The 11,128-nt window shown below is 38.9% G+C and overlaps 1 long non-coding RNA gene across 1 annotated transcript in view; it reads left to right on the top strand.

Moving 5' to 3' along the window:
- The window catches only part of LOC136314693 (uncharacterized), an 80,504-nt gene extending 73,968 nt beyond the window's left edge, over positions 1 to 6,536 (top strand). Inside the window, exon 5 of the long non-coding RNA XR_010727352.1 lies at positions 6,406 to 6,536. This is a non-coding gene — a long non-coding RNA (uncharacterized lncRNA). The remainder of the gene's footprint in view (positions 1 to 6,405) is intronic.
- The last annotated feature ends 4,592 nt before the right edge of the window (positions 6,537 to 11,128 follow it).

Below are 11,128 nucleotides of genomic sequence, written 5' to 3' on the forward strand. Positions count from 1 at the left end.
ACCTTTACTTCTTCTTTTCCGATATGGATGCCTTTTATTTCTTTGTCTTGTCTGATTGCTCTGGCTAGAACCTCTAGTACCACATTAAATAAGAGTGGAGAGAGTGGACAACCCTGTCTTGTTCCTGATTTAAGGGGGAAAGCGTTCAGTTTTGTGCCATTTAATATGATGTTAGCTGATGGTTTATCATATATGGCCTTTATCATGTTGAGATATTTTCCTTCTAAACCCATTTTGTTGAGAGTCTTAAACATAAAATTGTGTTGTATTTTATCGAAAGCCTTTTCTAAGTCTATTGATAAGATCATGTGGTTTTTGTTCTTTGTTTTGTTGATATGGTGTATTACATTAACCGTTTTACGTATGTTGAACCATCCTTGAGATTCTGGGATGAATCCCACTTGATCATGATGTATTATTTTTTTAATATGTTGTTGGATTCGATTTGCTAGTATTTTGTTTAGTATTTTAGCATCTGTATTCATTAGAGATATTGGTCTGTAGTTTTCTTTTTTTGTGCCATCCTTGCCTGGTTTCGGTATGAGGGTTATGTTGGCCTCATAAAATGTGTTTGGAAGTATTGCTTCTTCTTCAATTTTTTGGAAGACTTTGAGTAGAATAGGAACCAAGTCTTCTTTGAAAGTTTGATAAAATTTGCTGGTATAGCCGTCAGGGCCTGGACCATTATTTTTGGGAAGGTTTTTAATGTTTTTTTCTATTTCTTCTCTACTAATAGGTCTGTTTAGGCTTTCTGCTTCTTCTTGACTCAGTCTAGGAAGGTTGTATTGTTCTAGGAATTTATCCATTTCTTCTAGGTTGTTGAATTTAGTGGCATACAGTTTTTCATAGTATTCTACAATAATTCTTTGTATATCTACGGTGTCCGCAGTGATTTCTCCTCTTTCATTTTGGATTTTGTTTATATGAGTTCTTTCTCTTTTTTCCTTGGTAAGTCTTGCCAAGGGTTTGTCAATTTTGTTGATCTTTTCAAAGAACCAGCTCCTTGTTCTATTAATTTTTTCTATAGTTTTTCTGCTCTCTAATTCATTTATTTCTGCTCTGATTTTTATTATCTCCTTTCTTTGGCTGGTTTTGGGTTGTCTTTGTTCTTCTTTTTCTAGTTCCTTAAGGTGAGAAGTTAAGTGGTTCACTTGGGCTCTCTCTTGTTTGTTCATATATGCCTGAAGTGATATGAACTTCCCTCTTATCACTGCTTTTGCTGCATCCCATAGATTCTGATATGTTGTATTGCCATTTTCATTTGTCTGTATATATCTTTTGATCTCTGCACTTATTTCTTCTTTGACCCATTCATTTTTTAAAAGTATGTTATTTAGTTTCCACATTTTTGTGGGAATTTTTTCCTCTTTTTTGCAGTTGAATTCTAGTTTCAAGGATTTATGATCAGAAAATATGCTTGGTACAACTTCAATTTTTCTGAATTTGCTGATGTTGTTTTTGTGGCCCAGCATATGGTCAATTCTTGAGAATGATCCATGTACACTGGAGAAAAATGTATACTCAGTCACTTTGGGATGAAATGTCCTGTAGATGTCTATCATATCCAGGTGCTCTAGTGTTTTGTTTAAGGCCACTATGTCTTTGTTGATTCTCTGTTTGGATGACCGATCTAGAGCCGTCAGCGGTTGTATTGAGGTCTCCAAGTATGATTGTATTTTTGTCAGTTTTTGTTTTAAGATCAATAAGTAGCTGTCTTATATATTTTGGTGCTCCTTGGTTTGGTGCATATATATTAAGAATTGTTATGTCTTCTTGATTCAGTGTCCCCTTAGCCATTATGAAATCGCCATTTTTATCTCTGAGTACTTTTCCTGTCTTGTAGTCAGCATTATCCGATATGAGTATTGCTACACCTGCTTTTTTTTGGATGTTATTTGTTTAGATTACTGTTTTCCAGCCTTTCACTTTGAATTTGTTTTTATCCTTGTTACTTAGATGAGTTTCCTGTAGGCAACATACAGTTGGATTTTCTTTTTTAATCCATTCTGCTGCTCTGTGCCTTTTTATTGGTGAGTTTAATCCGTTTACATTTAGTGTAATTATTGATACTTGTGAGTTCCCTATTGCCATTTTATATCTTGCTTTCTGTTAGTTTTGTGTCTTGTTTGATCCTTCTCTTTCGTTTTTCTATCTTTTGTTTTTATTTGGTTGTATTCCATACATCTTTCCTCTGTTGCTATCTTTTTTATCTCATGTGCTTCTGTGGTGGTCTTTTCAATGGTGGTTACCTTTGAGTAATGAAAAGGGTCCCTACCCTGTTCATTGTAGTGAACTATTTTGTGAGTACTTTTGCACTCCATCGTCCTTTGCTACTGTTAATCTCCATCTTCTCCCCCTCTTTCTTTTTGTTGTTGTCACAGTTTAAATTTGGTTTTATTGTGTTCTTCTTGGAGCTTTTACTTGTGGCTCTGTTTTTTTTTTTTCTTTGTATCTGATTGGAGAACCTCCTTTAGTAAACCCCCTGTAGTGGAGGTTTTCTGATGATAAATTCCCTCATCTTTTCTGTGAATGTTTTTATTTCTCCTTTATATTTGAAGGATAGCTTTGATGGGTATAGTATTCGTGGCTGAAAGTTCCTCTCTTTCAGGACTTTAAATATTGGGGTCCACTCTCTTCTAGCTTGTAGAGTTTCTGCTGAGAAATCTGATGATAATCTAATGGGCCTTCCTTTATATGTTGTATTCTTCTTTTCCCTGGCTGCCTTGAGAATTTTTTTTTTGCTGTTGGTTTGTGTCAATTTCATTATGATATGCCTTGGAGTAGGTTTGTTGGGGTTAAAAAAACTCGGAGTTCTGTTTGCTTCTTGAACTTGAGGCTTTAGTTCTTTCCACAGGCTTGGGAAGTTCTCATCTATTATTTGTTTGAGTATGTTCTCCATTCCATTTTCTCTCTCTTTACCCTCTGATATACCTATTATTCTTATGTTATTCTTTTTGATGGAGTCAGATAATTCTTGTAGGGCTATGTCATTTTTTTAAATTTTTGAGTCTCTTTCTTCTTCTCTCTGTTGTGCCTCAAGTTGCTTGTCTTCTATTTCACTAATCCTCTCTTCTATCTGACCTGTTCTATTAGCTAAGCTTGTTACTTTGTTTTTCAGCTAGTGAATTGAGTTTTTCATCTCTGTTTGATTTGTTTTTATAGTTTCAATTTCCTTGGACATATATTCTTTGTGTTCATTGAGTTGTTTTCTGAGCTCCCTAAATTGCCTTTCTGTGTTTTCTTGTATATCTCGGAGGATTTTTAGGATTTCTATCTTGAATTCTCTGTCATTTAGCTCCAAGGTTTCCAATATATTAAATTTTTTCTCCATTGATTTTTCTTCATCTAGCTGTGTTACCTCGCTTTCTTTGTATCCATGATATTCGATTTTCTCTTCCTTAATGGCATCTGAGGGTGGTTTTGTTGATAGTATTAATGAGATTTAATAAAGAATAAAAAGTTAAGAAAAGTAAAAAAAATAATAAAAAAATAAAAAATTGAAGAGTTGTTTTTTTAAAAAAAAATTAATAATGAAATAAAGAAAAATAAAATAAAATAAAATTTTTTTAAAAAGGAAATTATTCCCCCCCCTCCTTTTTTCCTCTCCTCTCCTCTCCCCTCTTTCTTGAGAAAATCTTGTGATGAACTGTGAATTATAACAAACAATGCCTTTGATGGAGGGCCTGAATTGGGGAAAAGTAATAAAGGGGCAAAAAAAAAAAAGAAAAAAAAATAAAAAATAAAAAAAAGAGGGTATGGACCCACAAAAAGCAAATAAGGAAAAAATTTGGGTCAAGAATAAAATGATTTGCTTTTAGGTGTTGGTTGTCTAAGAGTTATGATGAGAGGAATAAGAGGAAAACAGAAAAATGGGGGACAAATTAAAAAATTACTATTGTATTTAGTGTAACAAGAACTAGATAAAATGGAGAGCCAGGGATGGGAGCACTGCTAGTGAATTAAAAAGGTGAAGTAAAAAACCCCCAAAATGCCACAAACATAAGTTTGAGTCCCAGATAAGATAATTTGTTTGTTATTGAGGTTTGAATGAGAGGAGATGTAAAGGAGAAAGGAAGAAACAAATATAGAAAAGAAAGAGAGAGTGAAAAAAAGAGGGAACCACTAAAAGAAGAAAAAAGAAAGGAGAGGGAGAGAGTTAAGGGTTTTGGAGTGCAACGCTCATAGAGAGAAAGGAAGAGGAGAGAAAAGATAATGGGAGATGTAACACTTATGGGTAGTGTAGTTCAAGGAGAGGAGAGAGTAAGACCGGCAGAGAGTTAATCGGCCAAATTGGAGGAGGAAAAAAAGTATCAAGAATGAAGATAAGAGAAACAAACGAACAAATATAATAAAATGGGATAGGTTATAAAGTCTGCAGATTATTCTTGATTTTGAGAGGTTATCTTCTTGCTTTTTCTTTTCTCTCCCTCTTCCTGGTCAGTGACTCTGTGCCCCGGGTTCTGCCCCTTTGGCACGCTCAGGTAGAGGTTTGCAGTTGATAAGTCTCTATGGCAATGTCATGTATTGTGCTTTAGTCTCGTGGCAGTTGAGGCTCATTAGCATTTATAGGCTCCGACAGTGAGAGAGTCCGTGTTCCTGGAGCCTTTCTCCTAGTCTTTCCTTCCTCAATTAATAGCCTGATAATCCAGCTATGGGGTTGCTGCTGCCTCTGCCTGGATAGTAAGAGGCTCAAAGAGCTGGCAACTCCCCACTCTATTTCCACTCAGCACAGGGCTCTGGGTAAGGCTCAGTCAGTCAGAGCTGCTAGCATTATCAGGCGGGCTTTCCGCCCACTCAAAGACCTCTGGCTCTGCCACTTTGTCCGGTAACACAGGCGGGGCGCCCACTTCCGGGGCGCTTGGAGGAAACTCTCATTCACTATCTGCGTGCGCAGACCAGGATATCCGGCCAGCAGTCTCACGCTCTGAGTGAAACCCCCAACCGCATGGAAAAGTTGCAGCGTTGGAATTGAGTCTCGCTCCGTCCCCGTGCGCGGCTTTTGCAAGGCTCTGGGGCGGCCCCGAGATTCCGCTTTGGCCCACACAAAGGCCCCTGACTCTGCCCCTCTGAGCGATAACACGGGCACGCATTGCCGAAGCACTCGGAGGAATCTCTCATTCACTGTCTGCACGCGCAGACCAGGATATGAGGCCGGCCGCGTTTCCCTCTGAGTGAAACCCCCACCAGCACGGATAATTTCCACCGTTGGAATTAGTTCTCGCTCCCTCCCGTGTGTGGCTTTCCCAGAGCGCTGGGGCTGCCCAGAGATTCTGCTTTTGGCCCCCAGAAAAGCCTCTGAGTCTGCCTCTCTGTGGGGTAACACGGGCACCCACTTCCGGGGCTTAGGAAGAAATCTCTCGCCCACTAACTGCGCACCGACCAGGGTAAAATGGCTGCCCCGCTTGTCTTTCTTTGTTTGGGTTTGGCGCGAGTGTTAGCTTGTATTGCCTGGGTTGCCACCGGATCGGTTTTTCCTCGGCTTGGATCGCCGTGCCACAGCCTGGTTCGGCCGTTTGTGCCGTGGCCTGGATCTATTCACCCCCTTTGCCTGCCTCAGTTTCTATATTCACAGTTACCAGAGAAAGCCGCCCTGTTTAGGTTAGTGAGGAAGGCGGAGCATTTCTTACTCCCTATTTCCTTCAGGGTTTGGTTATATATTTAGCCAATTTTTCACTCGACCATACCTTTGAGTGTATTGCGAAGCATCTGGAGGCTCCAAGTATAGGTTTTTCTGTTTCTGGTTGAAGATCTTGTTGAGTTTTGGGGGAGATTTATCGGTATCGCTTCCTACCCCGCCATTACTCTGACGTCATCTTCACGTCTGGTTTTTTAATAGAGTGTCCTAAAAGGCAAAGCCCCTTGACTGGAATATAGGAGGTCCTGGGTGAATGTCAGTTTTCTTCTCCTGTAAAGTTGGGGATGCTGGGAGATGGGTTGCCAGATATTCAACTCAGCATATCTGTTTAGAGGGACTACAATGCATTCATTTATTCCTTCATTATGTGTTTAAACCCCTACCGTGTATTGAGCAAGCTCAGGAGTACCACAGTGAAGATGGCCTGCACAGTATCTGTTCTTAAGTGTCTTTTAGTAGATATGGTCTATGAGAGCTTAATGCTTTTGTGACACACACCCTGGGGGTGACTTTGTGGGTAGAAGCTGCAGGGAACTTCCACTTACCAGCTGTATGAGCTTGGCAAGTAACTTCATTATACTTCCACTTCCTCATTTTTAAAATAGGATGATAATAATAATAATACTGGCCCTGGCCAGTTGGCTCAGTGGTACAGCATATACCTCGCATGTGGATGTCCCAGGTTCAGTTCCCAGTCAGAGCACACAGGAGAAGCGCCCATCTGCTTCTTCACTCTTCACTCTCTCTCTCTTTCCCTTTTCTTCCTGCAGCCATGGTTCAATTGAAATGAGTTGGCCTCGGGCACTGAGGATGGCCCCATGGCCTCTGCCTTAGGTGCTAAGAAGAGCTCAGTTCCTGAGCAATGGAGCAGTGCCCCAGATGGACAGAGCATTGACCCCTAGTAAGCTTGCCTGGTGAATCCCAGGTGGGGTGCATGTGGGAATCTGTTTCTGCCTCCCCTTCTCTTGCTGAATTAAAATAATAATAATAATAACAATACCTACCTCAAAGGCTGTTGATAACAAAATGAGTTTCTACTTGAAAAACACTTAGAATGGGGTCTTGCACATAAGGACTAAATAGTGACTGAAAATAAATTAATTCCCATGTGAACGGTGATGCCTTCTGGAGGAGGCATGCAGATCTCTGTGTTTGCTCTCTTAATCATTTCAACAGTTCCTGTCACCAGTGAGGAAATGGAGACTCGGAGACTTGGAAATGTTCACCACTTTGCTCCAAAGTAATGGGCTTGGTGAGTGGGTGGAGGAGCTGAAAATTGAAACTGTTTGACACCGAAACCCCTTTTTAACCTACATTCCCCTAAGAAGTGTTACCGAAGCTACAAAGATGGGCACATCAGGGTCCCTGTCCCAAGAGGTGTTAAGTGGGGACAGATTGCTGCTCAGGGATTAAACGACTTGCACAGGTTTTCACAGCTCATAACAAATCCAAATACGGAATTTCCAGTTCTAAATCCAGAGCAACTTTGCTATACTATTTGTGGAACTGCATGCAGTAAACATTTATTAAGTGATTCTACATACAAAAAGATCAAAATAAATCTAGATTGGTTAGGCTGACTAGATAACATGGTTCTCTCCAAGGAATGTTAAGGATATTCTCAAGGAAAAAAAATTTTTTAATAAAATATTTTTTTAGAATAATTTTAGATTTACAGAAAAAGTAGTGAGGATAGTATAGAAACATTCATCTAGTTTCCTGTACAATGGTATCAACTTACCTAACCAAAGTCCTTTTATCAGAACCACATTAACGCTGATACCGTATTCTTAATGGCAGATCTGATTTGGGGTGCACCAGTTTTCCCACTAGCACCCTTTATCCAGGATCCTTCCCAGGATACTGCACTGAATTTAGGAAATCTCCATTAAGCTTAAGAAATTGTAACTTGTGCCCTTACTTACAAGTCTTATGTTCTGATCATGAGATAAAAAGATACTCATCTTATGTAATGGCTTCCTGTCTCTATTTGAAGAGGAGTTAGGTACCTCTGAACACAGATTTGTTTCCCAGACTGAAGGAAAAAGGATCAATCAATCCCATGGGACAGCGATTTTGCAACCAGTGTGCTGCAAGAATTTTTAAAACATGCAATACCTGACTATATAGTGTCAGGTGCACTGATCTCTTTAATGATAACAGCCAACACAATAGCCATTTGGTGTGAATAAATGAAAACTATACTTTTTGTTGTTGTTAGAGTAGCAAAAAATAGAATATATTTTTTGGTGTGACATAGAATTACAGTAATTAGTTCATGTGTGCCATGAGATGAAAAAAGTTGAAAATTACTGCTATAGGATAATTATCTTTTCTCTTTTTTTTTCTCAAAACAGCAGAAGAGTCAATAAATTCAGTGGGAAAAAATCTGCTTAGATTTTCTCTTTTTTGCTTCATCAACCTAATATTTCTAAGACAAGGAAATTTACCTAGCTTTAACGCGTTAATGGACCCCTCTCCAAACAGATTTCACTTTTATTTTTAATGCATACCTTTTTTGAAATTCTCTTATTCTGTGTGTTTCTCAAAGTGGGAGTTATTTTAAAGGAAAGACATAATAGTAGAGAGAAAAAATAAAATAAGTAGAGAGAAAAAAAAATAAATTTTGCATTCATGTTTAATACATAATTTTGACTGCAATGCTGGTTAAATTAAATATGTAATGTGACCGTGATGTATTTGTATTTATGCACTAGCTTTTTAGCTTGTTTTTAGCAGAGGTCCTGCTGACCTTGGAGGTACTGGAATAGTTGTTTCACATGGATGAACAGTCTTGGCGGATCTCTCCAGCGTATCAGCAAGACTAGGTTTGTCTTCTCACCAACATGGTGTCACTCCTCCTTAACCTCTTGTGTGTTTGTGTCAACAAAATTATGACCATTTTGGAAGAAAAGTAAAATGCAAAGCAACTTGTATTCATGCCTTAACTTCTAGGTGTTGTCCTGTGTGAGAAGCTCACAGGAGAGGTTACTATTTGCTAATTCCTAGAGTCTTCTGACTCAGTTCTTTTTCACTATTCCTTTAGGGCTTCAACTGCTGCTTAGTTACCCCATCATTGTTTATCCATACAGGTTAAATGGTTCCTGTCCAGTGGGAACTTAGAGGGATTCTGTATGAACTAGTAGAGATCACTAAGGTAGAGTCTCTCTAATTTTAACTTGGAAGCAGTTGCTTTAACATAAAGGCATGGAGACCAGTCAAATTGAAAATTATTACCCAGACCATCACTCCTTGAGGATTTCACTTCCTTTTGGTGAATTACCCATTTATTACTGTTTAGACTTTTGAGCCTGGTATTGAGATCCCTAAGTGTACAACCTGAGAGTTATCACATCTTTGAGGACTATTTCTCTTTATTGTTCATCTAACCCTGTGACACCAGCTGAATTGTTTGCTTCTTTGTGTCCTGATACACGCCTAACAATTTCCCATCTCTTCAGCTTTCTTCCTGCATTCCCACAATATCTAGTGCTTTTCCGTCTATATCTGCATATAAATCTTTTTATCCTCCAAGTGTCAGTTCAGGTACTTCCCTTAATCCCCTCCACCTGCCCCTCCCTACACGTTGGTTATGGTATAGACATGCATTTCTCCATGGAAACATTATTATCTCTAGGGGAGCAAAACCTGGCTTGAAATTGGAGGGGGGAGGTATAAAACAATCTTCCTCTTTTTCTATGCATGCTGTACATAAACAAATATTTAGTAATCTGCCCATTAAAATTGTATGAGGGACACAGTCAGGAAAATATGTCTAAACAGGCTGTTAGTTGGACACTAATGAAAACTTGAGAAGCATGTGTCTAGTCTACTCCTTAAGTATTCATTGTTTCCAGCACCAGGACCCATCTCTCTAGCAGCTGTGCCCTCTTAATGCCCTGGGGTAAATCAGACAGGAAGCCGATCAAGGTAAGGAATCCGGCAATGTCCAAGCCACCACCTTTTTTTTAACCATGGCAGAAATGTTGATGTTATCTAGTTCAGGGGCCTTGTCGGCCTTTTTGTGTTTTCTGCTTTACAAAAACAACAGTAAGTTTGTTATTGTGTTGTTTTTTTTTAAATTGAATCTATTGTGGTAACACCAGTTAACAAAATTATATAGGTTTCAGGTGCCCATTGCTACAACACATCATGTGTACACTGTATTGTATGTTCTCTCCACCCAGTAAAGTCTCCTTCCATCACCATTTATCCTCCCATACCATTCACTACCTCCCCCCACCCCTTCCCTCTGGCAATCACCACACTGTTGTTTTTCAACTTTTATTCTTTTTTGCTCAAATCCTCCATGCCTTCACCCTCCCTTCACCCTGACAGCTGTCAGTCTGCTCTCTATGAGTCTGTTTCTATTATGCTTGTTAGTTCATTTTGTCCATTAGATGTCATTGTGTTTAAAAATTCCAGTTACCAAATTTTATGTGTTTATAGGCCTGGACCTCTCAGACAAAATGGAAAAATGCACGTGTCCTGTAACCAGTGTGGGGAGCAACCAGAAATAGAAAAATTGTCGTGTAAATATGAATGCTATATGGAAAAGAGGATGAGATGTGTTCAGCTACAAAGACTCACTTAGAAGCTCACTCTCTCCCTAACTCACCTCTAGTGGTGGGGTTAAAATAATTTAACAACCGGTTCTCTGCCCTAATGACCCTTTTAAGTATAAAAAAATATACCAAAAGGTGGTTTAGCCTGACCTGTGGTGGCGCAGTGGATAAAGCATCGACCTGGAAATGCTGAGGTCGCTGGTTCGAAACCCTGGGCTTGCCTGGTCAAGGCACATATGGGAGATGATGCTTCCTGCTTCTTCCCCCCTCCTCTCTCTCCTCTCTGTCTCTCTCCCTCTCTCTCCTTTCTAAAATAAATAAATTAATTAAAAAAATTAAAAAAAATTAAAAGGTGGTTTATTATTTCATGTATTTAATACTTAAATAAGAACAATAAAAGAGGTACACAAAACTACATTGTGTTACAAAAAAGTTTTAAAATATTAACAAAAAAATACTAAATAATACCTGACAAAAGCAATAAAAGTATTATTTAAAATATTTCCACATTGCATCTTGATTGGCATCCTCACTTGCAATTTTCTTTGCTTTTATTGAGCATCATCAGCTGTGTGATTTATCCATAACCACTTTTTCACTGTGGGAGTAGGAGCCCATTCCCTTAGAAGTAGGCCAATTAGACTAATAGTCATTGTGTTTGATATATTAGAAACAAGGAACTGAAGTAAAAAATATGAGGGAATTAAAATATAGTATTTCATCAAAGGTATAATGAGTTTTATGAAATAAATAAATAAATATTACAAACCTGACCAGGCAGTGGCATAGTGGATAGAGCCTCGGACTGGGATGCAGAGGACCTAGGTTTGAAACCCTGAGGTCACCAGCTTGAACACAGGCTCACCAGCTTGATCATGGGGTCACTGGCTTGAACATGGGATCATAGACATGACCCCATGGTCACTGC

This window comes from Saccopteryx bilineata, chromosome 10 (assembly GCF_036850765.1).
Source record: "Saccopteryx bilineata isolate mSacBil1 chromosome 10, mSacBil1_pri_phased_curated, whole genome shotgun sequence".
In the NCBI taxonomy this organism is placed as follows: domain Eukaryota; kingdom Metazoa; phylum Chordata; class Mammalia; order Chiroptera; family Emballonuridae; genus Saccopteryx; species Saccopteryx bilineata.